The sequence below is a fragment of the Engystomops pustulosus genome, chromosome 3 (assembly GCF_040894005.1).
Source record: "Engystomops pustulosus chromosome 3, aEngPut4.maternal, whole genome shotgun sequence".
Classification (NCBI taxonomy): Eukaryota; Metazoa; Chordata; class Amphibia; order Anura; family Leptodactylidae; genus Engystomops; species Engystomops pustulosus.
The window spans coordinates 152,163,998-152,189,956 of record NC_092413.1 but is presented as its reverse complement, the minus strand read 5'-3'; the positions used below and the strand labels follow the sequence as shown (position 1 = coordinate 152,189,956).

At 40.9% G+C, this 25,959-nt stretch overlaps 1 protein-coding gene across 2 annotated transcripts in view; it reads left to right on the top strand.

Annotated features, from left to right (window-relative positions):
- Positions 1-25,959, top strand: part of FGF12 (fibroblast growth factor 12) — a 346,268-nt gene that overhangs the window by 74,919 nt on the left and 245,390 nt on the right. The window lies entirely within an intron of this gene.

The following is a 25,959-nucleotide window of genomic DNA, read 5'->3' as shown; positions in this document are numbered from 1 at the left end:
ACCCGGCTTGTCACTGACCTCATTTGTGGTTATAACTTAACTATTTATTTACCTATATACTTTTGTGGTCCTGTATTTACTTTCATATATTTCTTTGTGTATCTTTTTATGCCTACTTACCTCTCTATGTTGCTTTATATGGTGGTTATACCATCCATACATGTGGTTCCTTCGGGGGAAGTCATGTGATATGTACCCATCTTTTCCTGGGTTTTTAAGTATGTTTTAATGTATAACATAATAAAGTTTATTTCTTGTCATTCATACACATCTCTTTCGTTCTTTTGTTTTTGCATTCTTCTTCATATGCCATAAATATATGCTAAATGTTTCACGGACAAAAAACCCTCTGAAAAAATATTTTTTAGTCAATGCATTTCTCGATAACAATGTCTAGACCTTACCACATGGGATATGTATAGGGGGCTACTTATGATGTTTAGACAGCCCCTGTCACATTAGCATAATAGAGAAAAGGGAAGGCCAGCCTCCATTAGGGACATGTATCACTCCTATTTCTTTTTTTTTTTTTTGGGGAGACTTTTTGTGCAACCTTTTACAGTTTGAGACTTTTTTGGTACCGGAGTTAGCTGCCTCCAGAATGTAATGCAGTGGCCGGATTTAATTTTGTAGACCAGATGTTTGTTCAACTTGTGAGACTTTTGGGCTCTGAAATTGTTCCATTCTTGCACCTAATAAGTCCCAAAACAGAGCATGCTAGACCCAGACTTACTTTTGAGAGCTACTATTTGGACTAAAAAGTGGCACACCACAAAAAGTTGCAAAAGTGAGACTAAACAGGCAACTCATCACATGTATCATGAAGGGAAAAACATAAGATACATTGCAATGATTAAGTAGGATGACTTCAGGAAACTTGAAAAAGTGCCAGCCAAAAACTATGATACATGTGCCCCATTGACTTTATACACAGGATTGATTCCAAACCATAAAGGGAGACGGAGCTAACAATCAAGACAGTGACTAATGAGAGCAGAGAGGAGGGAAAAGAGGGGATAAATGTCTGACCTCCACTGGATCATCAGAACAGGGGATCACAGGTCCCACTTAGCTGTCAAGTACATATCATGGCTCTATACAGCCATTGAGCATTACAGAGTCATAATAGGCCAACCATACACATACTGTATATAAAGCTCCCTTTTATCCTCAAATTAAAAGAATATAGTTTTTCTTTCTGTAGTATTTTGTTTCAATAATATGCAGGGGTAATATAATATGTCTGATGTGCTGCACCCTACAAATCACCACAGACCTTCACAGCGGGGGTTATTTATCATGAGGCAGGCTCTTTGCGACAGTTTTATGTCTGGTTCTGGAGCTCTGCTGCCCATGAGATTCATTAAAGTGGCACTTGCCGTTTAACCCCTTAACGACTTGGCCTTTTTTAGTTTTTTCACTTCCATTTTTCACTCACCAACTTCAAAAATCTATAACTTTTTTATTTTTCCACATAAAGAGCTCTGTTATGGCTTATTTTCTGCGTAACAAATTGCACTTCATAGTGACGGTATTTAATATTCTATGGCGTGTACTGGGAAGCGGGAAAAAAATTCCAAATGCAGTGAAAATGGTGAAAAACCACATTTGTGACGTTTTCTTGTGGGCTTGGATTTTACAGCTTTCACTCTGCGTCCCAAATGACATGTCTACTTTATTCTTTGGGTCGGTACGATCACGTGGATACCAAATTTGTATAGGTTTTATAATGTTTTCATACATTTAAAAAAATTAAAACCTCCTGTACAAAATTTTTTTTTTTATTTTGCCATCTTCTGGGGCCAATAACTTTTTCATACTTTGGTGTACGGAGCTGTGGATAGTGTCATTTTTTGCGAATTTTGATGCCGTTTTCATTACTATAATTTTTGGGACTGTGCGACCTTTTGATCATTTTTTTATATTTTTCAAAATGGCAAAAAAATGCCATTTTCGACTTTGGACGCTATTTTCCGTTACGGGGTTAAACATAGTGAAAAAACATTATCATATTTTGATAGATCGGGCATTTTCGGACGCGGCGATACCTAATGTGTTTATGATTTTTACTGTTTATTTATTTTTATATCAGTTCTAGGGAAAGGGGGGTGATTTGAATTTTTAGGTTTTTTTATTATAATTTTTTTTTTTTTACTTTTTTTTATTTTTACTTTTACTATTTTTCAGACTCCCTAGGGTACTCTAACCCTAGGTAGTCTGATCGATCCTATCATATACTGCCATACTACAGTATGGCAGTATATGTGGATTTTACTCCCCATGCATTACAATGTGCAATTAGCACATTGTAATGCATGGGTTAAAACGAAGTAGCCTCGGGTGTTCGGAACACCCGAGGTTACCATGGCGACGCATCGCTGCTCCCCGTGACGTCATCGGGGAGCAGCGATCCACGACAAGATGGCGGCGCCCATGCGGCGCCATCTCTTTGAGGCCGCCGGCAGCAGTGCCGGCGGTGATTGCGGAGAAAACACCCGCGATCGGTGCTAGCACCGATCGCGGGTGTTACCGGTAAGCCTTTGCTGCAATATGCAGCAAAGACTTACTGGCTATGGAGAGGGCTCGGCCCGCGAGCCCTCTCCATGCACCGGGACCCGGCGCGCGCCGTACTAGTATGAAGGGGTTAATAAATGTTCTTATGATTTACTTTCTGTCTGGGATTTTTTTTTTCCAAAAAGTCCCACAAAAGTCTCAAAAAGCATAACATATTACAACACTTACACCAGCAGGGGACTGAAGTAACTTTAAAACTTTTTAGTAACTTTTTGCAAAAAGTCCCGAGTCATGAATCTGGCGTTGCTCTTTAGCAGTAGTTGTATGTTTATGCCAGATTAATGCAGAGGTGGAAATAGTCCTGTGAGACTATTTTAGCAGTGAAAAGTCCAAAACACCCTGCATGGGACACTTTGAGACTTTTTCCACCAAACAATCTCAGGATAACCAATGATAAATGACCTACAGCACATTTCAAGAATGAGACAGAAACAGTGTTCACAGAGCATATGGACTCTAAGGTGACTATAAGCTGATTATAATACATGCTACCTGCAAATACAGTTGTGTATTGGTTTATTTTTCATTTTAATATAGAAGGGCATTTATTTATATTACAGTAAGATACATAGATCTAAGGTTTATCAAAGTATGTAGCAGCATATCTAATATTGGTTCAAATCAGGAAATAAGCTTTTTTCTTAAGATTCAGTGTATTTATATCACTGTGTTATTTCGCCACCTAGTGGTTAGTATACAAATTTCAATACAAAGAACATTACAATCGATCTTCATGAAAGTATTTGAGCAGCATAATGTCGGTAACTTATTATTAAACAATATTGTATTTACCATTGTCTCAGTATTATAAGTAATAATGCGTTTTATTAATATATCACCAATATATTCTATAGCAGTTTACAATTCAGAAGGTGCATGTACAGACAAAATATTACAGAACATAAATTTACAGTTTTATTAAAGTGATTTCCAAATTCTCCTAAGAAGGGGATCCCACTAAGCCTAGATATTGAACGGAAGTCCGCTGACCATTGCTTCAGCCATAGGGACCTGCGGGCAATGTTGGACAAGGCACCTTCCTTTGCTGAGAATCTCACCCCTTCCGCTGAAGCATCTGCTATTAAGGTGGGGGCAGATTTTAGGAGAGGTAGCATCTACAGAAGCTTCTCTCTAGGGGCCCCTTATACAATTTAGTTCTCCAGTCCATTTATCCAGCATAATATAGTTCCAACTACAGAAGTGGTGGCTATGGTCTTCATATTTCGCATCACAGATTCCCAGGTTTTTCTAATACATCGGGTCCCTTAGCTGGATCGCATCCTCCAAAGGCAGATTGGTCTTTTTGACCACTTTTGTCACTTGCACTTCTACTTTGGGAATGGCATCAGATTTCTTTGAAGAGGGGTCTGTTTCTAAATTATTTGACAACTGAGACCCTTTTTCGGGATCTTTCCATTCATCTGAAATAAATATCCTGTAAAGCATTATTGATATGGAAGACCCTCTTGTATATATTCTATCTTCTTCTCTAGAGTCTCTAGAATCTGTTTATATTCCTGGTTGGCATGCAAGGAGCAAGATCGGTCCAAGTCTAATTGAGGCTCTGCATTTTTTTTGTTCCTTAGAAGGAGGAGGTCCTTCTTGACGCAGAGATACCATCTCATACCAGAGATACTATCTCATGAAGTTATCTATGCAGTCCTTACATAAGGGCTTTTTATATATAGTCAGATAATTTGGCAAAGTACATATTACACTTCTTTGACAGAGTGGTTTTGGTTTTCCCTTTGTCATCTTTCTTTTCCTCCTTTTTGTCCTCTTCTTTATCTTTCGCTTTTCGCTCCTAGTAGCAAGGAGTGAGAGTAAGCTGACAAGATAGTGGGGAGATGTGGGAAGCCCCAGAGCTCCGACCTCCCTCTCCCTTCTCACCCCAGTCGGACATACGGAAGTCGGAGGTAGGAAAACAGGGACCTTGTCTGGGTTTGCCTCCATACTAGAAATAAGAGAAAGGGAGCAATGAGCATGGTAAGTGATGATGCCTATTTTTGTGTAGAGACATATAGGGTTAGCCACCAACCTCTATACTGAAAGCAAGAGACCTAAGACAGATCGCCATGAGGTTTTTAAAGCTTACCATTACACGTTCCTGACTCCCGAGATCCAGGACGCGAAGGTAGGCCAGAAATTTACATCACTTCCGGTGCGCCCTGACAAACCGGAAGCCGTCATTCCGGGCCTGTGGAACGCAGATATGATCCACCGTCGGCAGTCGTGCCATACAGGGTAGTCCGTTGACCAGGCCGGCCTTGAAATCTCTCCATACATGGCCAGGAAAGGGGGGACCAAATCGAGGCAGGAGAGGTGAGGTTTTGGCTGCATACGCCGTACCTCTGTAGTGCCCCCCTAGTCCCTCACCCTCCGGAGGAGGGCAGAGAGAAAGGGAGATCCTCTCACTTCCCTGCCTCTGCAGGAACAGGAAGAACACTGGATACCCTTTCTCTTCCTGTCCCTTCAGAGTTCAATGAGTCTTCCTCTAGGTGGGACCGTCATGGGGGACACTGAGGAAAATGCTGACCTAAGAGTTGGGAATATCCATAAGTTTTCAATGTTTTATGACTACTAGATTTGTTGTAAGTTAGGAGAAAGAGGTCAAGCATTTTATGCAGAAACCATACAGAATAGGTTAATATTGGAAAAATAATATCTTGCTGAGTGGAAGAGTTTTATACTGTACAAAATGTACAGCAGTGTATTGCACCCAATCTCTACAGTCTACTGTGGATATTTCATGCATAGAATTTGAGATTTGTCACCTGCAAATATGCTGCCTCAGGAACATCTGTCTCCTTGCACAATGCTTTTTATGATTAATTGCACCAATTAGTCCTAATTCCCTTTCTATTTATATCACTGTTCTTGGCTTGTGAAGCCATTGTCCTCCTTGTTTCTGGTGTTGTAAATTGGAGCGGTGTTTTGTGCTAAAAGGAATGGGATAGGGCAAGATGTTAGATAATAATGAGATAAGCTACATAATAGTAGTAGTAATAATTATTAGTGTGTATAGCTGCAGCGTCTTCAGTTTAAGATCTCAGCTGGCAATATCTCTGTGTAGTCAAGATGTCACATGTACCGAGTGTTCTGCGATACTGAGATATTGATCTACACATATTAATCTGTAGTACAAATTGGGAATTAGAAAAAAATACGTATACACTGCTGTCATAGTCTTTTCTTTATACTTTGAAGCTTGCAAAACCTGTAAAAATATATAATAACTTGAAAATAAATTAAAGTGAACATGTCCACTTCTTGGTAGGAAATCTACCATCAAAATCCATCATGATAAATCAGGGAAATTTACTCATAGATCATAGATCCAGGCACTGGTAATCTTCTTACATTTGTTGTCCATGACTTCCTTCCTTCTAAAATCAACTTTTAAAATGATGCTAATGAGCCTGAAGTGGTATGAGGGGTGTTACCTGAGCCCTTCTATGCCGCAGCTTTACAGGCTGTTACACTGTTTCACTCTCCTCTCTATCTCTCTGCAGCTCCTCCATTCTCCCATCACCTTACAGGAGGACAATGCAAACGGTTATATCTTCTGAACAACTACACCTAGAAACACAGTTTTTGTGTTTCTTGTATTAATATCTCATCACACAGAACCAGAGATATCCACAGTTAAAGTTAGCCAGGAATTTAAAGTTGTATATAAAGTAAATATTTATTTAAATTTTAACAGTGGATATCTTTGGTTCAGTGGAAGAATGATATTTAAGGGAACAGTTTAACTCTTTAATACCAGAACTACTATTCAGAAGCTATAACCATCTGAAGTGGGCCACTGTCATCAAGACTATACATGTGCTTTCTGACATCTTGAAAACAGTAGGCTAGCTTGCTGATCGGTGAAGGGTCTGACCACTAAGACTTTTCCCCCTCCATCTTGCCGGAATATGAGAACGGGGCTCTTGGTGTGGTCAAATTAAATGGAACATTAAAATATATACACACAATGATGCTCCATTTATTTATGCTGAAGAGGAGCTAAATCATGAATTTTATATTAGGTAGATCCGGAGCATGCACACAAAACATGTCACTCAGTTCATAAGGGGCTCATGAGACCCCTTTTCTCAGGGTCAGTGGGGTCCCAGAAGTCTTATGCATTTGATCTACTTGTAGTTACTTATTATGCTCTTGATGACTATGTGCAGCATATGGAAATGAACACAGTCCTCTTTAAGATGAACACATCATAATCATATTTTCTACAAAGATAAACATACTGCAAGACACCTAAGATAATAATCACAATAATAATCAGATAACAGCTTTTTGTATTAGGCACAGAAAAACCCTTTTTTCGGGGGGTGGGGGCTTGTTTAAAAACATAAAATTAATTTTTCTACATAAAATTCATCCATTTTCTATAAAATTACAAAATGTGAACCTGGAAACTACAGACCTGTAGACAGATTGGTTGTTGTGAAAATATCTGAGGGGTTTATTAGAGATGCTATCCTGAAGTATCTCACTGTACATAACCCTATAACCCTTCATCAGCATGGGTTTAATGAGGGATCGGTCCTGTCAGACTAATCTGATTGGCTTCTATGAGGAGTGAGATCTTGACTGGACATGGGGGAGGCTGTGGATGTTGTATATCTGGACTTTTCCAAGGCATTTGATACAGTGCCACATTAAAGGTTGGTACATAAAATGAGACTGCTTGGACTAGGGGAAATCTGTGTATTTGAGTAAGCAATTGGCTTATTGATAGCAAACAGAGGGTTGTCATCAATGGCACATTTTCAGATTGGGCTTAAGTTACCAGTCGAGTGCCAAAGGGGTCAGTATTGGGGACACTTCTTTTTTTTTTTGATCAAAACATTTTTATTGTAATTTTTGTTTTTTACAACACTTTACAAACACACTGTTGCACAAAGGACCAAAACAATAAAAACAACCCACTCCCCCACCCACATTCCCTACATCAGACAGATGAAGACCAATTTTTTTTTTTTTAACTATGCCTAAGGACCATATAATCACTCCACACAGGTCATACCTAGAGAGCAGGGATCCCTTCACCCAACAAAAAAGTAACTACGACAGCAATTTTTCCCTCAGAAGTAGATATCTTCATACAGTCACAGTCATCAACTGGTAGTGAGAACTATTTCGTAATTCTATCTGGGCCCTATACGGAAGTCCCGATGTGTTCAACCATCTTCCCCATAGTTTATCAATTTTTTTTGGCCATTTTCTTTTCAAGTATACCCCCCCATTCCAATCTAATTATACTGTTAACCTTATTTATGAATTCCTGTATTGTGGGTGCTGAAGTCTGGATCCATCGAGCTGCTATGGACTTGCGTGCCATATATAATAACTTTTGTATACACAGCATAGTGATCCCTTCTATATTATGATTTTCGATCAATCCCAACAAGCAGATCCTTGGATCCGGCTCCAGGTCCACTGATAGCACCTTCCGAATTAAATGCAAAACTTGTTTCCAAAATTCCTCCAGCTCCTTACGTTCCCATAACATATGCAATAGTTTTGCATCTGGGGACGAACATCTGGGACAGCAAGAGTCAGGTCGTACTCCTATCCTATGAAGCAGGCTTGGTGTCTTGTACACCCTATGCAGGAGATAAATTGAGACAATCTTTGGGCCTCTGATGGAGATAATAATGGTGTCCCCTCTAAGATTTCTTCCCATTGGGAATCCGAGATTTCCCCTACCTCTGCTTCCCACTTCTCTTTTATCGTAAGGGCATATCCTTTCAGATATTCTCCCAGGAGTCTAGAATTAATATTAGATATAATTCCCCTATTCGGGCCCCTTCCCACTATCAACTTCAGTGTACTGTGACTTGATAGTTGAAGCATACCATCTTTGACCGTTTTCTCATTGCAGAAATTTATAAAATTGTGTATGTGGCAGATTAAAGGTTTCCCTCAATTGTTCAAAGGATTTGAGATTAATTGCTGTATAAACCATATTCCTTTACCCTCCCATGGCGAGAAACCCTCTAATTTGAACATCTCAGGGAGCCGGAGATTATGCCATATAGGGAGGTACTCACTATGACCCTGAACCCCCACCATATCCTTAATCTTAGACCATGTCTTTGACATTAGAACCAGAGTCGGGCATCTCAGTCCTCCATTTGTTCCTGTACTTCCTACTTCTACTGCCGCTATTGGCGGTGTCATGCCAGTTATGAATGCCACTAATCTCCCACTGGGTCCCGAACCATCCCCTCCCCGTTCCCATCCTCTTAAATGTTGTGCCTGTGCCGCTAAAAAATAAACCCAAGGGTTTGGAATAGCCAGCCCTCCACTATCCTTGGCTCTCTGCAGGGTTTCAATTTTAATCCTAGGATGCCCCTTTTTCCAGAGCAACTCGCGGAACATACTCTGTATATTATAAAATACCCTGAATGGTATCCATATGGGCGTATTATGAAGGATATAAAGCAGCTGGGGCATAGGCCCCATTTTTATTAAATTGCCCCTACCTATCATGTATAAAGGGAGCTTACACCACGTGTTGACCTTATCCCTACAGTTATTCATTAAGGGTACTAGATTATCCTCAATATAATCCCTGGGGTCCAGGGATACCATAACTCCAAGGTATTTGAATTTTTGAACTACCCGAAGGGGCAATGCGTGGACCGGAGAATCCGGCGAAAGTGACGCCAGTGGGAGGACGGAGGACTTATCACAATTAATTTTGAAGCCCCACCTATCCCCAAACTGTTTGATCACCTCCAAAGCTGGGCTGATAGAGTTGTCCACATCTCCCAAATATAACAGGGCATCATCAGCGTATAGTGAGATGCGCTCCTCTCTAGAGCCTATTGGGAAGCCCTGTATATTAGGCATATTCCTTATTAAACTAGCCAGGGGCTCTATAGCTATCGCAAAAAGGAAGGGGGAAAGGGGGCAGCCCTGCCTTGTGCCCCTTCCTAACTCGAATGCCTCCGAGAGACATCCATTCGCCATAACCCTTGCACTTGGTTGTGAGGGGACACTTCTTTTTAATATTTTTATTAATTACCTCATATAGGGTTTACATAGTACAGTTTCAATATTTGCCGATGATACTAAGCTGTGTAAAGTAATTAATACAGAGGATTAATATTGCAGAGGGATTTGTGGAAGCTGGAGGAATGATCTGACAAATGGCAGATGAAGTTTAATGTAGATAAATGTAATGCACTTGGATCTAGGAAATAAAATTATGTTTTAAATGAAAAATTAATAAAACTGATGGAGAAAAACCTGTGGTTATTGGTAGAAGGCAAACGCAGCTGTTTGCTGCTAAAGCAAAAAAAAAAATTGTGATGTATTGAGAGTAATAGATTCTCAAGATGTTGCTGCTGGGAGAGTTCAGCTTTGGGTTTGGCCTCAAATGGCTCATTGTAATGTTAATTCTGTATAAATGTAACTACTAAACAACTCAAGTTGATATATTTATACAGCAAAAAAAAGACAACCACAAGGCCGATGTGGCCCCACGAGAAAATAAGTTTGACACCCCTGCTCTATACCTAGGTCTGTGGCCAGGACAAGGGGGCATCGTCTACGCCTGGAGGAGAGATGGTTATACCATCGCCATAGACTGTAATAGCAGTGTAACTATGGAACTCTCTGCAACAAGACGGATGGCGGATAATTGGAACAAGTTCAAGAGGGGCCTGGATGTTTTGGTTTGGGACTGGATTTTTCCCTGCTCTGGGGCAACTGGCAGCAGCAAATGAAAAAAAGACAGCAGCGAAAACTGCAGCATCTTGGCCTATCTTGCATAATATCTCCCTCTGTCAGTGCATGACGCTCCTGGATTTACTATGAGGTTCCTGTCACTTCTGGTGCTGCACTCTTGGCTGGAATGAAATCTTTGCCAGACCACATGTAGATTTCAGAAATAAGTTGTGACACTATCCTGGCGCAGCCTTTAGTGGTGTGACCTGCCACACCACTCCTATTTCCAGGAAAGTGCTATTAAGGTAGGAAAACCCTCAAGAAGTCTCAAATCCTGGTCCTAGAAAGTTTTTTGAAAAAATGTAGTGAAATTTTTCTTTTTTGCAAATGAGACGTCTGGATGTCTGGCAAAAGAGATGCCTTATCAAATTCACATCAATAATCGATACCACCCCTCACCTTATGAACCACCTGATCCATCATCAGAAAAATAGCATAAGTGACCAATACCGACATAACAGGATCCGGACTGTATGTTACCAAGTCTTTCCATGGGAAGACTATTAAACTTTATAACAAGAAACTGCTCAGCAAATACCTGATGCTGTTTGTTTCCCAGCGCCTTAGCGCCAACAGCATTTTACTAATTTGCTGCCCTCTAGTGGCCAATTTGTAATTTGCACTTGTTATGAACATGCCTTACATTCGGTCCAAATGATTGTAAAATTGTATGGCTTTCTAAGAAAAAAAAAAGACAAACAGTGAAAAAAATAAGACATTAAGTCATTTCTGTGCATGAAGCTTAAAATGACATCTAGTATCTTCTGCAGTACACTGCACAGTGCACACTGCAGCATTTTATCAAATGTGAATTTCTCTTCAGACTATATTTTTTAATAAAATTGTAATTGTTGACTTTTGTCAAGGTTTTGTGAAAAGAAACTTTTATATCTGAATTCCGTTCATTGTAGAATGTGGAAACATGAGTGAATGTATTCACAAAAAAGACAGTATTATACCTCAAATTCCTTAAAATTGTGCTCTTTACTTATCACATATTACACCATCTCCTACTGATGTATTTGTATAGGTTGTAAAACCAAAAGTCCCACATGTTCTTGTTACACTTGGCGCATTATGCAGATACCATGGGGTCAGCTTCAATTTCATGTTTTTCTTTCGAAAAAACCTGAAAGCTATGATTGAGACAATGGGGGACATCGACGGCGTATGATAGTCCCTGCCCCTCCGTTGCTACCTGATACATCAGGAGGCTCTGGCTGCACTGGTGTCTAATTCTTGTGCCATAAACCCTAAATGTTCAAATTGTAAAAAATCCAATTACTGTCAGTTCCCAAGGCACTGCGATTATTTCAGGTCTTCTAGAGCTGCCATGTCCTAGTCCTGATAAATGTCCCCCAATTTCTCTTTCAGACCATTTTATAAATCTTCCCCATGATTTTACCTTAGGTGATTGCAAATGTCTGGCCTATAGTGGTCTCTGTGTGTTAATCTATATAGCCCACTCCCTATTCAGTCGTTAAAGGGGTTTTTCCTGACACGGGTATGGAAAATTAATAATGGATACTTACCTTTCTCCGGTTCTTCATACATCCACCTGGGCAGGTAGTGATGATGGTCAAATGACGGATGTAACATAGATAACAGTGATATTCAAAGCTCATCAAGATTTCTAGATGATCTTGTACAGATCAATATCTGCAATCAGAAATAAACATTAGCCTTCACTGGTCTCATAAGAAACAGATGAAAGAGTACAGAACATGTAATAGCACAATGTACTGCAGAGCGGTGCCACTCTACAGCTGCTAGACTATAGGTACTGCAGCTTACAGTCCACTACATGCAGTTTTTTTGTTAAAAATATAAGCCAGTTCTTAGTATTTTAGCATTTGTGACATTTAGAAAATTTGTGTTTAGCATACTTAGAAATATGTCCCCCAGTCTTGGTTGCATTCTGTACAAACCACAGTGGTTTTTTTGATATATAGATGTTCTCTAGCGGTGGTTTGATATTCCTTACGTCAAGTGTTTGGGTGTCATGTATCATAATGTGGCGTTTTTTCTGCCTGAAGCTCATTACTATAGGACACAAGTTAAAAATAAGTTGTGACTTTCACAGCAGATCAAGTACCTGTGAGATGAAGGATTATTCTCCTCCTCTCTATTTCTATCCTGACATGGTTCTGAGAGCTTGGCGTGTTTTAACTTGCTCCTCTGCCTGTCGCCAAGATGCTATTGTCGAATATTTCACCCCACATCTCATATCTTAATATCATTTGAGGAAACTTGTAAAATGGATATTTTGTAGGAATATATCTGTGTAAGAAGGTCAGAGGAGCAGAATGGCTACCTCCTAGTGTAGAAGGATTCCCCCACGGAAAAAATGTCAATTAGTCTTTACACTCATCTACAAATACAGAGGTGCCATTAAAATCCATAGGCCAACCATAACTTTTATTTGTTTCAAGATCTGGTTTGGGGATTAGGGGGTGTAAATAAGTGAGGCAGGGCCCCATAGCAGCCCTCGGAATGGGACAACTTTTCCCCCTTAAAAAATATGGATATTTGTATACTCACACTTGTCAGTTACAAACACACACATGTATACACTCATATATACACTCACACACACAATGTGCCATATACTGTCAGACCTGCCGTTCTGCTGTCCCCTCTCTCTCCACCAACATTTCTTATCTGAGGTGCCAACTCAGGTGAGTTCTGGATGTAGTACAAGCGGAAAAAGGATTCCATGTCCAGCTTCGTCCAAGATGATTCAAACTTTATTTAAAGGGAACCTGTCACCAGGAGACCCCACAGAGCATAGTACATAGACTGCCAAAGTGTTTTTGTATAAAAAAATAGGTTTTACAGAAAAAAAGATATGTTATATTGTACCTTTCATTAGCATGTGCTGTGTGACTAGGCAGTTGCCAATTGGGAGGGGCTGGAAAGGAGCAGTCCCCCCCCCCACCAATGGGAAACATGTGACCTTTTCAAATATATGAATTACTCTCCACACTCGGGATTGGCTGTAGAGGAGCAGGGGGTGTCGCTAAGCCCAGTGATGGGTGTTTTCATATATTTGAAAAGGTCACATGGAGAAGCTGTTTTCCAAGGGGGGGGGGACATCTCCTTTCCAGCCCCTCCCAATAGAAAACTGCCTAGTCACACAGCAGATGCTAATGAAAGGTACAATATAAAATATCTTTTTTTCTGTAAAACCAATTTTTAATACAAAAACACTTTGGCAGTGTATGTACTATGCTCTGTGGGGACTGGGGTAGTGCTAAAAATGGGTCTCCTGGTGACAGGTTCCCTTTAAGGCATAGTATTTAAAATCCCAGAGCGTTTATAGGCCAACGCGTTTCAAACGGTGGACCCGTTCTTAGTCATGGCAGCCATGACTAAGAACGGGTCCACAGTTTGAAATGCGTTGGCCTATAAATGCTCCGGGATTTTAAATGCTATGCCTTAAATAAAGTTTGAATCATCTTGGACGAAGCTGGACATGGAATCCTTTTTCCGCTTGTACTAATTCGATGCAGCCCATGCAGGAGGGCAGTCCGTGCCTTGTCGGATTTCATTCTATGGTTTGAGGTGAGCTGGACTCCCCACTGTGTTCTGGAAGTGCACTGTTATATAATTATTATGCTGTACACATTCTCCATTCTTTAGTGTTTCAAGACGGATACCAGGGCCCCTTGACACTTCGGGCCCCAGCGAGGCTATCTACCACTGTAGTTACGCACCTGGTCTGCTGCTTTATTTGTGATTAAAATGCTGTAGGTGGGGACATGCCGATAGAAGTAGCTGGGCATGAGGTCATGCATTATGGTGCACTCCATTACATACTAGATCACTTCCCAGAGTCCTCTGAATGTCATCTCTCAAAAGTTGGCCAGTATGATTGTTGATAATAGGTTCAGTGTGATGGACCTGGTCAGCATTGATGGATCTCTAAATGCGGTTGTAGATCTGCTTCAATCGTACACTCCTTTAACCATGAAGCAGGGTAGAGAATTTTTTTCTGCCAAAGATGGTGTTCCCTCCTTGCAGACTAGTATATACCTCCCCCTTTAGTTAAAACCCCCTATAGCCTGCCACTATGTCATCCACCCCCAAGGTCTTAACCCTTCCCAGCCCTGTCTGTCATGACCGTAGTCCACCCAAACTGCAGAGTGCTCTGTGCTAACAGTACAATAGAGATGAATGATGCAGCAGCAATGAGTCTGTGTAACCTGCTACACCATTCATACAGGTAACACTGGACCACCGTTTTATGATTGTTGGAGTTCCTACTGGTAGGACAACCACTGAGCAAAAAGTTTTCCCCTATTCTGTGTTAAAACTTCTTAGAAAATTAGTTTTTACTATTAATATGACCTGTGTGTGCTATAAAACATAAGCATTTATGATACAAAAGAGGTTTTCCCATATGTCCTCCTTAGACGACATACAATATCTCATCTTGTGAGCCTTAATTTTCCCCATACCGAAAGTTGGCATTGAAGGGGATCTACGAGGATATAAAGTCCAATGGTCTGACATTTCTCACTTATACAGAGGATTAGGGAATAAATGTCAATTATAGGAAAACACAAATATTGAAGTGATGACTTTACAGAAGTGATGACTTCAAAAAGAGGCAGGAACAGTTGAAGGCCTTTCCAGAATAGTCTCTTCTGATGGTCACCAGGAGCTATAAAAGGCTATTTTCACACAGCAGATAGCTTTAATTCCCTGCATCGAATGTGTTATGGGACTTCATAAGGCTGTTTGTTCAATTTTATACTCATAGCTGCTTTACATTCCAGCTATTCTTACAAAACAATGCCCCAAAGACATGGTGCTGCCTAGTGCATTGCACAGCAGAGGCTCGGAGTGCACTTCCTACAGGGAAATATCTCCTCTGTGCAATCTTCTCATCTGTTATTTATCCCTAACAGGCACAAGCCGAGCTTCCATCATGTGCAAGATGAAAGCTGTATAGAAAAGCAAAGACAAGTGACTACATCAGTGATATTCAAGAACTAACATAAGTATTGCACATTATAGATGAATCCTCTTAACTTTCTCTAGTGAGAAAGTTAAAGGGGATCATTTGGGGCTGGAAAAAAACAGACCCCATAAGTACAGTCCATGTTCCCGATGTCAGTGGATCATGAAAAAAACAGACAGCACTCAGTTACAGTCATCTAATAGTGTATCCCAGTAACCATCTGCTTTAATGGACAGAACATGGATGTTATGCTGTCCATTAAAACGAGGTTGCTAGGATACGCTATTAAATGGCTTTAAAAATTATCAGTTAAAATAAAAAGCAATAACAGGTATCATATTTAGTTTTTTGGGGCTTTTTAAGACTTGAATCGAAAACTTTTTGTTCCTCTTCATATGACTGCTGTGACTACTGCAGTGGTTGGGACAAGTCAACCATGTACAGGGATTACAACATATACGAGCTGTACAGGAGCACAAAGGTGGGGGCTGAGAGCTGAGCAGTCTGCAGCACAGACAAGTCGCATGTTTTTTTGAAATGCGTTCAAACCAAAGCCTAACCCCTGTGACTACACAGAGGTTTCTGTCAGGGTTCAAGGTAAGTTATAACACACAATTATATTGTAATGTAAATACTTAGAAAATACTTATAGAAGGCAGAAAGGCAGATCTGCAATGCAGGTGTGATGGGCAGCCTGTCTTTGGTGAAAATGAGGTCCCTGGTGACAGCTTCTCTTTAAATTAACATTGCAAAATTGCTGACAGCATGACAACTTTATTTACTAAGGGTGCAGTCACACGTCCTCTCTAATGCAGGTATATTTTAAAATGCATTGCACCAGCTGGAGAGAGATTTACATAATTAAACAGCTGTTAACATTTGCGCTTACAAAAACGCAACCATTAACACAATGTTAATGCATGTGCTAACATTACATTAATGCATGCATGTAAACGCATGCGTTAATGCAATCAATAATATTAGCTTTTTGTAAATGCAAGTGTTAACAGGTGTTTAATCAGGCAAATCTATCTCCAGCTGGTGCAATGCATGTTGAAACGCATGCGTTAGACGGATGTGTTAGGGTGAAGACACACATGGCGTTTTTGGGCCGTTTTTACTAAGTGCGTTTTCAGATCGTTAAAAACGCATGCGTTAAAAACGCATCAGTTTTTTAAAAACGCATGCGGTTTTGTCAGTTTTTCCGAAATTGCGCAATGAAAAACGGACAAAAACGCATGCGTTTTTTAACGCATGCGTTTTTAACGATCTGAAAACGCACTAACTAAAAACGGCCCAAAAACGGCCTAAAAACGCCATGTGTGTCTTCACCCTTAGAGTGATGATAGACGGAGGTGTTAGCTGGAGGCGCTCAGGCTGAAGTCACTCGAGCAGCTCTCAGCATCGACGGCTTTTAATTTAGTCACACCCCGCTTTCTATGTTTATCTTCTGCTCTTGCCCAAGGAGCTAGGAGACGGCCAGTGATGTCAGAAGAGTCAAGGCCCACATTTATCAAAAACTGTGCAAACCGTAGTATGTGCAGTTTGCCTGTGTAGTGTACAGAGGGTGCCTTCTTCAGGAATTGTGGCGCCCGTTCTTAATGAATCCACCGCCCTCTGCACTGCTCTGACAGAGTGTACTTTTTTTTTTTTTAACATAGGACGTGCACCACAATTCTGTGAAACACTGCATGATAAATATGGCGCAGGGTTAGACTAAGAACCGGAACGCCCCTTTTAGTGCATAAATGTGTGCTTTGTCAAAGGTGTCAAGTGCGATACATATGTGGAGCTGACCCATCTTACATACTGTACATTTGCAAGTAGTTTGCACATAAAAGAGGTGTTGCCACCTGTTCTTAGACTGTTTTTGTATAGTTTTTAAATGAACTGAAAACGCACGCGTTTTTGTATGTTTACCGTGTGTTTGGCTGGTTTTAATCCATTTCACAGCTGCCTACACTTCCAGAAATTAAGATAAACAGGTTCAAACCAGCCAAACACATGGTAAACAGAAAACTGAGTCCAACAGAAAACTGAACATGATAACACGACTAGGAAAGTAAGCATATCACTTTGACTTTATCAGATGTCATGTTGCTTTGCTTCTGATACACATATCTGGACATATTCACCCATGATTAGAGGAAAGAAGGATCATGCATCTATATGATAATCTTCCACTGCTAAGGATTTATCCAGACTAAATATATATATTCTAATATATTAGAATTTTTAAAGTAAAGAAATTTTTGTTCTGTCCAGTCTATCACAAATCCGATGCTAGACAAAGAAAGGGATTATTATTTATTACCATTCCACATGATACAAGAATTGTTTGATCAGGTCCTACTGATGAGAATAAATGAATGGCGATCAATGTCCGACATGGAAATATGTACAAAGAAAGTCTTGGGGGATGCCAAAGTACAGAGTGTATCATCTCAGTTTTTTAATGAAGCAGGAACACAAATATTGAAAGTGTTAGCAATAATGTAATTGGGCAAATCACCACTGCTTAGCTGTTGTAATGGGTTTCAAAACGCAATGAAAATGCAATCAAAAAACACAGTGTGAACGTGCCCTTTATTTTTGCAACACAGGGATACCCAATATGTTTGTGTGGGATTTAAAATTTGTATTTTCTTTAAACTTTTTTTGTTTTGCTTTATTTCTTTAAGTGCCCCTGGAATTTTTTTTCCTTAGAAAAGCATGTGCATTTAGGCGAAACCCCGCCCCTGGGCATGTAATCACATATTGTTCCCTATGACTATTTGTACTCTGTAATGTAATATTATATTTGTATATGTTCCCTATGATTTGTAAAGCAATATGGAATATGATGGCGCTGTATAAAGATTTGTATTATTATTCAAACGTCATATAATGAAATCATTACCACTGTTCAGCTGGGAAGAAGGGACTCACTCCATACATCAAACTTGCTCTTACACATAACTATTGACTTGCATTTAGAAATACAAGTGAAGCAGAATGGCGAGTGGCTTTGTTTGATCACACATGCGTTTCAGCTGAAACGCATACGATTGGTAATAAGCACCATGTATTCTGCATTGTTTACATACAAAACAAGTGGGGCTGGTTAGGGTGCGATTACACGTACTGCTAGACTTAGATGCGTCTGACCATAACATTATTTTCCAATATTCCTCTGTCCAATGTCTGTGTTCTTTTGCCCATATTAATATTTTCCTTTTATTAGCTAGTTTCAGTTATTCTTGGCACTCTGCCCTAAAGGCCAGCATCCTGTAGTCGCCTCTTCACTGTAGAGGTTGACACTGGTGTTTGGCAGGTTCTGTTTAATGAAACTGCCAGTTGAGGACCTGCAAGGTATAGGTTTCTAAAACTAGAGACTCTAATGTACTTGTTGCTTAGTTGTGTAGTGGGGCCTCCCACTTCTCTTTCTACACTCGGTAGATCCTGTTTTTGCTCTCCTCTGAAGGGAGCAATAAACACTGTCGCAGAAATTCTTCTGTTTCTTGTAAATTTGTCGCATGGAATGGCCTTAATTTCTAAAAACAAGAATAGACTCCCGAGTTTCACATGAAAGTTCTTTTTTTCTGGCCATTTTGAGAGTTTCATAGAACAAACAGATGTGATTCTCAACCAGCTGAAAGGAAGGTCAGTTTTATGGATTCTCTAGTTAGCCAAACTGTTTTCAGCGGTGCTAGCATACTTCAACAAGGGTTTTCAATGGCTTTCTAAGCATCCATTAGCCTTTTTACAAACACAATGGGGCATGAATATCAAAGTCATGAATATGTCGCTTCCCCACTCAGGTCAGACAGAGTTCACCATCTTTTTTGTGGTGCATCTGAGGACAATTTGAAAGTTAAATCCCGCCCTCAGTCCGAATCAGTTGGACTGTCTGACGGCACGCCTCCTAATTTGTGTCGCTTGGAAGCCAGCACAGCTGCGCAACAAAAAGCATGGGGCCTCCCTTCCCCTTAAGGAAGGGATTTGTACACACATTTATATACTTATATACACACATAAAGTTCTACACTCATACAGACACTTTTATACACTTTTACACTCATACATACATTTATTCACTAATACGTACACATTTATGAACTTATATCATACAGTATATACACACAATGCCCACATTTATTAAAGTGTTTGCGACAGTTTTTTACCTTACTTTGCACTGAAAAGAACATGCAAACTACAGACAAAAACCTAATGCAGGAGCTTTAATAAATGGGGCCATACTATATAGTATAAACGCATTATAAACATACATATAGTATATATACATCTTATACTTAGACATACAGTATAAACACACCATATACACACACAGGGATGCTTCACCCTTCCCCCCGGAAGTCATGGGATCTATGAGGAGGTTAATGTGCTGCGACTTGGTTCAAAAATGCGCCATAGCGTGCACCTGAACAGGGGCAGACACGGCAGAGCAAGAATGCAGCACAGTGCAGCAACAACACCCGGCCTCTGTGCTGGGGATTGTGACTAAATCACAGTTTGCACACCTATTTCAGGCATACATACTGTGATAAATGTGCCCTATACTGCGTATAGACTCATACAGAATATACATATACTCATACAACACATATACACACACACCCCACAAAGTGGATACGATACAGCAGATGCACACATACAGGATTGACATATATAAACAGATGCATATAAACATACGTACCTACACACACAGCTAAAGATACTTACATTTTATGTCGTACAGGCAGGACGAGGCTTGGCTGTAGGGTGGCCGCGGTTCAGGCCATGGTTGAGGCAGGCCACGGTGGATGAGCCGGGCCACGGATGTGGCAGATCGGCGGCCGCAGATCAGGCCTCTGATAAGTCAGGACGGCGCCCGTGGAATGGTCCAAAGATGAGGTGGGCCAGCTGCCACCCATCCGGCCTAGGAGGAGTCAAGCCGGCAACCACAGATCAGGTGCCAGCCGCATGTGTAGAGCAAGGGCAGGCGGCAGCATGTGGGGGTTGGCTGCTTGATCACAAATGAAGGCTAGCCAGCGGCAGCTCCTGAGGATTGAGGGAGATTGGGCGAGCACAAGGGCGTGTTACTTTGCCCCACTGCTGGCTGTTGTTGCGCCCCTGCACACTGATGTGTGGGCCCCCTTCCCCCAGTGGGCCCAGCTGCGGTTTGCTGAGGGTTCGATTGTTACATGTCCACTGCACATGTCCACTTTTGCTACTTTTTTTTTTGTGCCAAAGCAATTTCCCTTCAGAGTTTGCTGCAGTGCTCACATGCTCACATGCAATTCCACATGTGAAGTTTAAGACTTCAAATAAGTTGTGCATTTTGGCACAAAAATGACCCCTCCAGACGCAGGAAATGCTGTAGATTAGAGCTGTTTGATAAGTGTCAAATTTACTAAAGAACTTAACACCAGGCAAGAGTATTGTATATTCTGATGTATTCAGCATTAAAGTTTTCCCCTCACTTATGCTTCCCCCTCACTTTCATTGAGGGCCTGCTGTGTATGCAGAAACGCAAATTTTTATGCCATTATGACTACATTAATAACAGAACCAACCTGTTCTAATACAGGCAGTCCCCGGGTTACATACAAGATAGGGTCTGTAGGTTTGTTCTTAAGTTGAATTTGTATGTAAGTCGGAACTGTATATTTTATCATTGTAATCTCAGCCAGAACTTTTTTGTCCTCTGTGACAATTGGATTTTAACAATGTTGGGTTGTCATAAGAATCAGGATTGTCACGGGTGGTCCAGCGACCCACATCGCGGGTCGCGGGCTCACCCGTGCCGCCCTGACCCCGCCAGCGCGCCGCCAGCACATCTCACCCGTCCCGGGTCCTGGCTCGCTCCCCTCCGCTGTGCGCGCATCCCCAACTACTAGGGCGCGCACGCGGCACCTTCTCCAAATTTAAAGGGCCAGCGCGCCATTAATTGGCGCAGGCCATATTGCCCAATTCTTCATAAGCCTGCCTCTATCTGTAACCCTTGCCGGATCTTTGTGCCTCATAGCCTAAGAGAAAGCTTCCAAGCGATTATTCCTGCGTTCCTGTGTATTCCTGCGTTCCTGTGTATTCCTTCGTTCCTGTGTATTCCTGTGTGTTCCCGCTCCTGAGTCCTGTGTTACCCGAGTTCCTCCGTGTTGCTGTGTTCCGTGTGCCTGTGTTCCCGCTCCCACCTGCCTGGACCTCCCGTTGCTGACCTCGGACTTGGACTTGACGTTGCATCTCTGCCGCCTGCCCTAACCCTCTGCCTGGACCTGACTACGAGACTGTCATACGCTAAGGTACCTCAACCTCGGCTGCCACCGCGGGCTGGTCGCACCTGTGGAACGACCTGGTGGTATCCTGCCGCAGCAAGTCCAACCCGCTTTGCGGTGGGCTCTGGTGAAAACCAGGTGCCGCTTGGGCTCCGGTACCAGGTGTCGGCTAGTTCCATCTCCCGTGGTGGTCCAGGGGATCCACTGATCCTGACAAGGATTAACACTAAAGCTTCATTACAGACACCTTTGATAACTGCTACAGTTGTTTATTGTAGCCTAGGACTAAAATATAATAAATTACCAATATCCAGTGGTCCGTTTGTAACTATGGGTCGTATGTAAGTCGAGTGTTCTTAAGTAGGAGACCGCCTGTATTAGAAAACATGAGATGTGACAATATTTACTAGTATTGAAATAAGAGCTCTGTCTATAGAATTTATATAAGTGTGGTTTCTATAATCAGCCATGACATTATACCCAGGCAATTTACATACCGGTAATCTGACCTGAGACAAGACCTCTAAACATTGATGGTACCTAGAGGTTGATTCGTGTGAGGCTCACAATACTTATTTCCTATCCTATAGATTCTGTAGCTTTTCAGAATTAAATATGTTTTCAACAACTAGTACTATTGTAGCTCTTCTGTGGAATAAGACCAGACAGACTAGGCCAGTGATGGCGAACCTTTTAGAGACTGAGTGCCCAAACTACAACCAAAATCCACTTATTTACCGTGAAGTGCCAATATGGCATTTTAAGCATTAACTTACTGCTATGTGTTCTTCCACATCTTTCAATTTTATCGGCTGCCTAATGCTACTAATACAGTTGAAAGAAAGAGGGCAAATAGATTCTCTCCAGGGTCTCTCTGTACAGGAAGAATGGTGGGTCTAGCAGGATGACCTGCATAGATAATGCAGCTCTTCTCACTTTTCCTGCAGTTCCAAACAGCCAATGAAGTGTCGCTTTAAAATAGCGCTGAGAGCAGCATCTCATAAGTTGCCTGCGACTGCAGAAATATTTGGTGGATTTGGTCCTGTTTGATGAACTCTGTCCTGCAGTGATGGCCTGAGTGCCCACAGAAAGGGCTCAGAGTGCCACCTCTGGCACCCGTGCCATAGGTTCGCCACCACTGGACTAGGCTATGTTTGTCAAGTGTGTCAATGGCCTTCTTCCAGCCTGTAACCGGTTCATCAGCTTTCCTTCCTTGGACAACGTGTAGTAACCTTTGCCTACTAGTTCTACCCCACAGGACTTGCCATTCTTGCCAGCTGTTTTTACTATCACCATATGGATGTTCTCAAAGTCAATCAGCTCTGTACACTTACCTGTTATTTGAGTTTCCAACACATCAGCTGCAAGGTTTCAATGTTATGTACAGTACAGAGCAAAAGTTTGGACACACCTTCTCATTCAAAGAGTTTTCTGTATTTTCATGACTATAAAAATTGTAGATTCATACTGAAGGCATCTTAACTATGAATTAACACTTGTGGAATTATATACTTAACAAAACAACTGTGTGAAACAACTGAAAATATGTCTGTATTCTAGTTTCTTCAAAGTAGCCACCTTTTGCTTTTATTACTGCTTTGACCTTGGCATTCTCTTGATGAGCTTCAAGAGGTAGTCACTTGAAATGATCTTCCAACAGTGTTGAAGGAGTTCAAAGAGATGCTTAGCACTTGTTGGCCCTCTTGCCTTCACTCTGCGGTCCAGCTCACCCCAAACTCGATTGGGTTCAGGTCTGGTGACTGTGGAGGCCAGGTCATCCGGTGTAGCACTCCATCACTTTCCTTCTTGGTCAAATAGCCCTTACACAACCTGGAGGTGTGTTTGGGGTTTGTGTCCTTTTGAAAAATATGCTATGGTAACCATGCTGGTTAAGTATAGCTTCAATTCTGAATAAATCCCCAACAGTGTCACCAGCAAAGCACCCCCACTCCATCACACTTCCTCATCCACGCTTCACGGTGGGAATCAGGCATTTAGAGTGCATTTGTTCACCTTTTCTGCGTCACAAAATACAGAAAACTCTTTGAATGAGAAAATGTATCCAAACTTTTGGTCTGTGCTGTATATTGTATTACCCTGTATCAATGCTTACCTTAGAACTAGTTCTGTGTATTTTCCACCTGTGCACAGGTCATTTGGGATGGAAAGGAACAGATTGTGTCTTGGGTTATTCTCAAGAGCATAGGAATTCCCTCTTTGAGATTAAGCATCTGTCATTTCCGTTCTTTTTTCCACAGCCCATAGCAAAGTCTTACTTAACTCTTCAGGTCTAACCTACAAGTGTTGCCATGGTGGCCAATACTGTAATTAGGACTCTATGTTAAGTAGAGGTTTCCAGCCTGTTTAATTTCACAGATTAACAGTCATTATATCAATATTCACAATTATTTTATCTTTACCTGGCAGTGAACTCAGTATTGTTCTGTCATATGAGTATGCAATACACAGGCAATGGAAGCTAAAAGTGCATGGAAAATTTCTTAGTCATTGAATCCCATGGGGGGCAATTATAACTTGTACTGATGTATGGATAATTCGACTTTACTCTATTAAAAAGTTGGGTGTTAATAATGTGACATAGAATGCTTAAAGGAAGGAGTAAATGAAGTATCTGTCACATATAAGGGGCATTCTCTTTGCTTTCCACTCTACAATACCAGCTCCCTTAAGCCATTAACACAATTTATCAGCCTTTTGTTGCTTAAAGTCATTACTCTTTAAGGCATTATTAAAAGTTACAAAGTGACTGAGTAAGCAATCGCATACTTAGAGAGCGATGGAAAACTGCCCAAAATATTATGTAGACAGTTAGCGATGCACATTTTGTTTATCACAATCTCTTGTTTGGGATAGTAATACCGTAGAACAATATTGGGGTACTGTGTGATTACAGTAATACTGCATACTGTACATTTATTATATGTACTGTGTATATGCCCTTATAATAAAAACGAGCTAGTACCGAATATATGGGGGGCGTGGGTTAGCTGTTTTTTTTTTGTGGCTACTACACATCCCCATGGTTTTTTTATGGGTTCATGCCCTAGGTGGGGATTTTTCCTCAGTGCCATGAGCGAGTCTAATGCCAGTGCCACTAATTTTAGAGCAGGTTCTATTCTTCCCAGGTTTGCAGATCAGGCCATTTTTCTACTGTCATCAGTGTGTGAGGTCTTGAGGTACACTTACTCATAGATCCAGGGGGAAGGGGTAGCCTATGAAGCTGTAGCAAGGAAGATCTCTGGTAATGCCCCCTATAGCCCTCCTGGCTTATTAGGATAATTTTAAAAGTTGATTTTTTTAGAAAGAAAGAGGCCATGGATGATAAATATAAGAAGACTGCCACTGTCAAGGTGCCTGGGTGTATGAGTAAGTGTCCCTTGTTTACCATGCTTGATTTTGTTCTATGTTAATGCAAGAATACAGCTGTGTGACTTTTTAGCAGTGAAAAGCAGGGAAAAAATACAAAAATTTCAGTTAACAATAAGCCCTGACATGGCAACAGTAATGGAAAAATGAATATATTATAGCTCCCACAAGTGCTCCTAAAAACCGCTACATACTGCAGGGCAAAACTGGCTACTGCATGGCTCACTACATGTGGGTTGTCTCCATAATCGGGAATTGCATCTCTTGTGAATGTGTGAATTTTAGGGCTAAAAAACATATAACTGACAAAATTGGACCATTCTAAATTTTACCTCCATTTTGTTTTAGTTATCAGGAAACTCTCAAAGGGTTAATCTTCCTAAAAGCTGTTTTTAATAGTTTGAGAGTTGCAGATTTGAACATGGGGTTTACTAATAATATATATTTCAAAAGTCAATTTGGAAATCTCTTTGAAAATCTCAAACACCAATGTTTGATCTGCATTGATTATATTGATTTGTGCCGTCACACGTCATAATAAAATACATCTTAAAAATGATACAAACATAAAACAAACATATGGAAATTTTAAGTTAGTAACTATTTTGGGTGGTTAAAACTACTTGGAGATCATTTAGAATTTTGAAAATGGTGAATTGGGGAAAATGGTAAAATGAGCCTGTGGGGTTCCAGGCTCCATAGCTGTTAATGGAGCCTGAAGCCTCTCAGACTCATTTGCATATGTTTTAAAACTTTTTTCATGTAAAGCCCAGAACACAAGTCGCTAAGAGAAGAGCAGATCCCGCCAAAGGGGGCACACACCAGTATGTCAGTGTGCTTGGTATATAATCCTTCATCCTGGTGGTAGTTTTCCTTTAAGGAGTTGCATGCTATACATGGATACATATTTTGTTTAGAAGTAGCTAATCTTAATGCATAATTTTCCATGGCAGGAATATGAGCAACAAGTGATACTAGAGTGACACTAGAGTCATATGGTAAGGGATATACCTGTTGATAATATATCAGGAA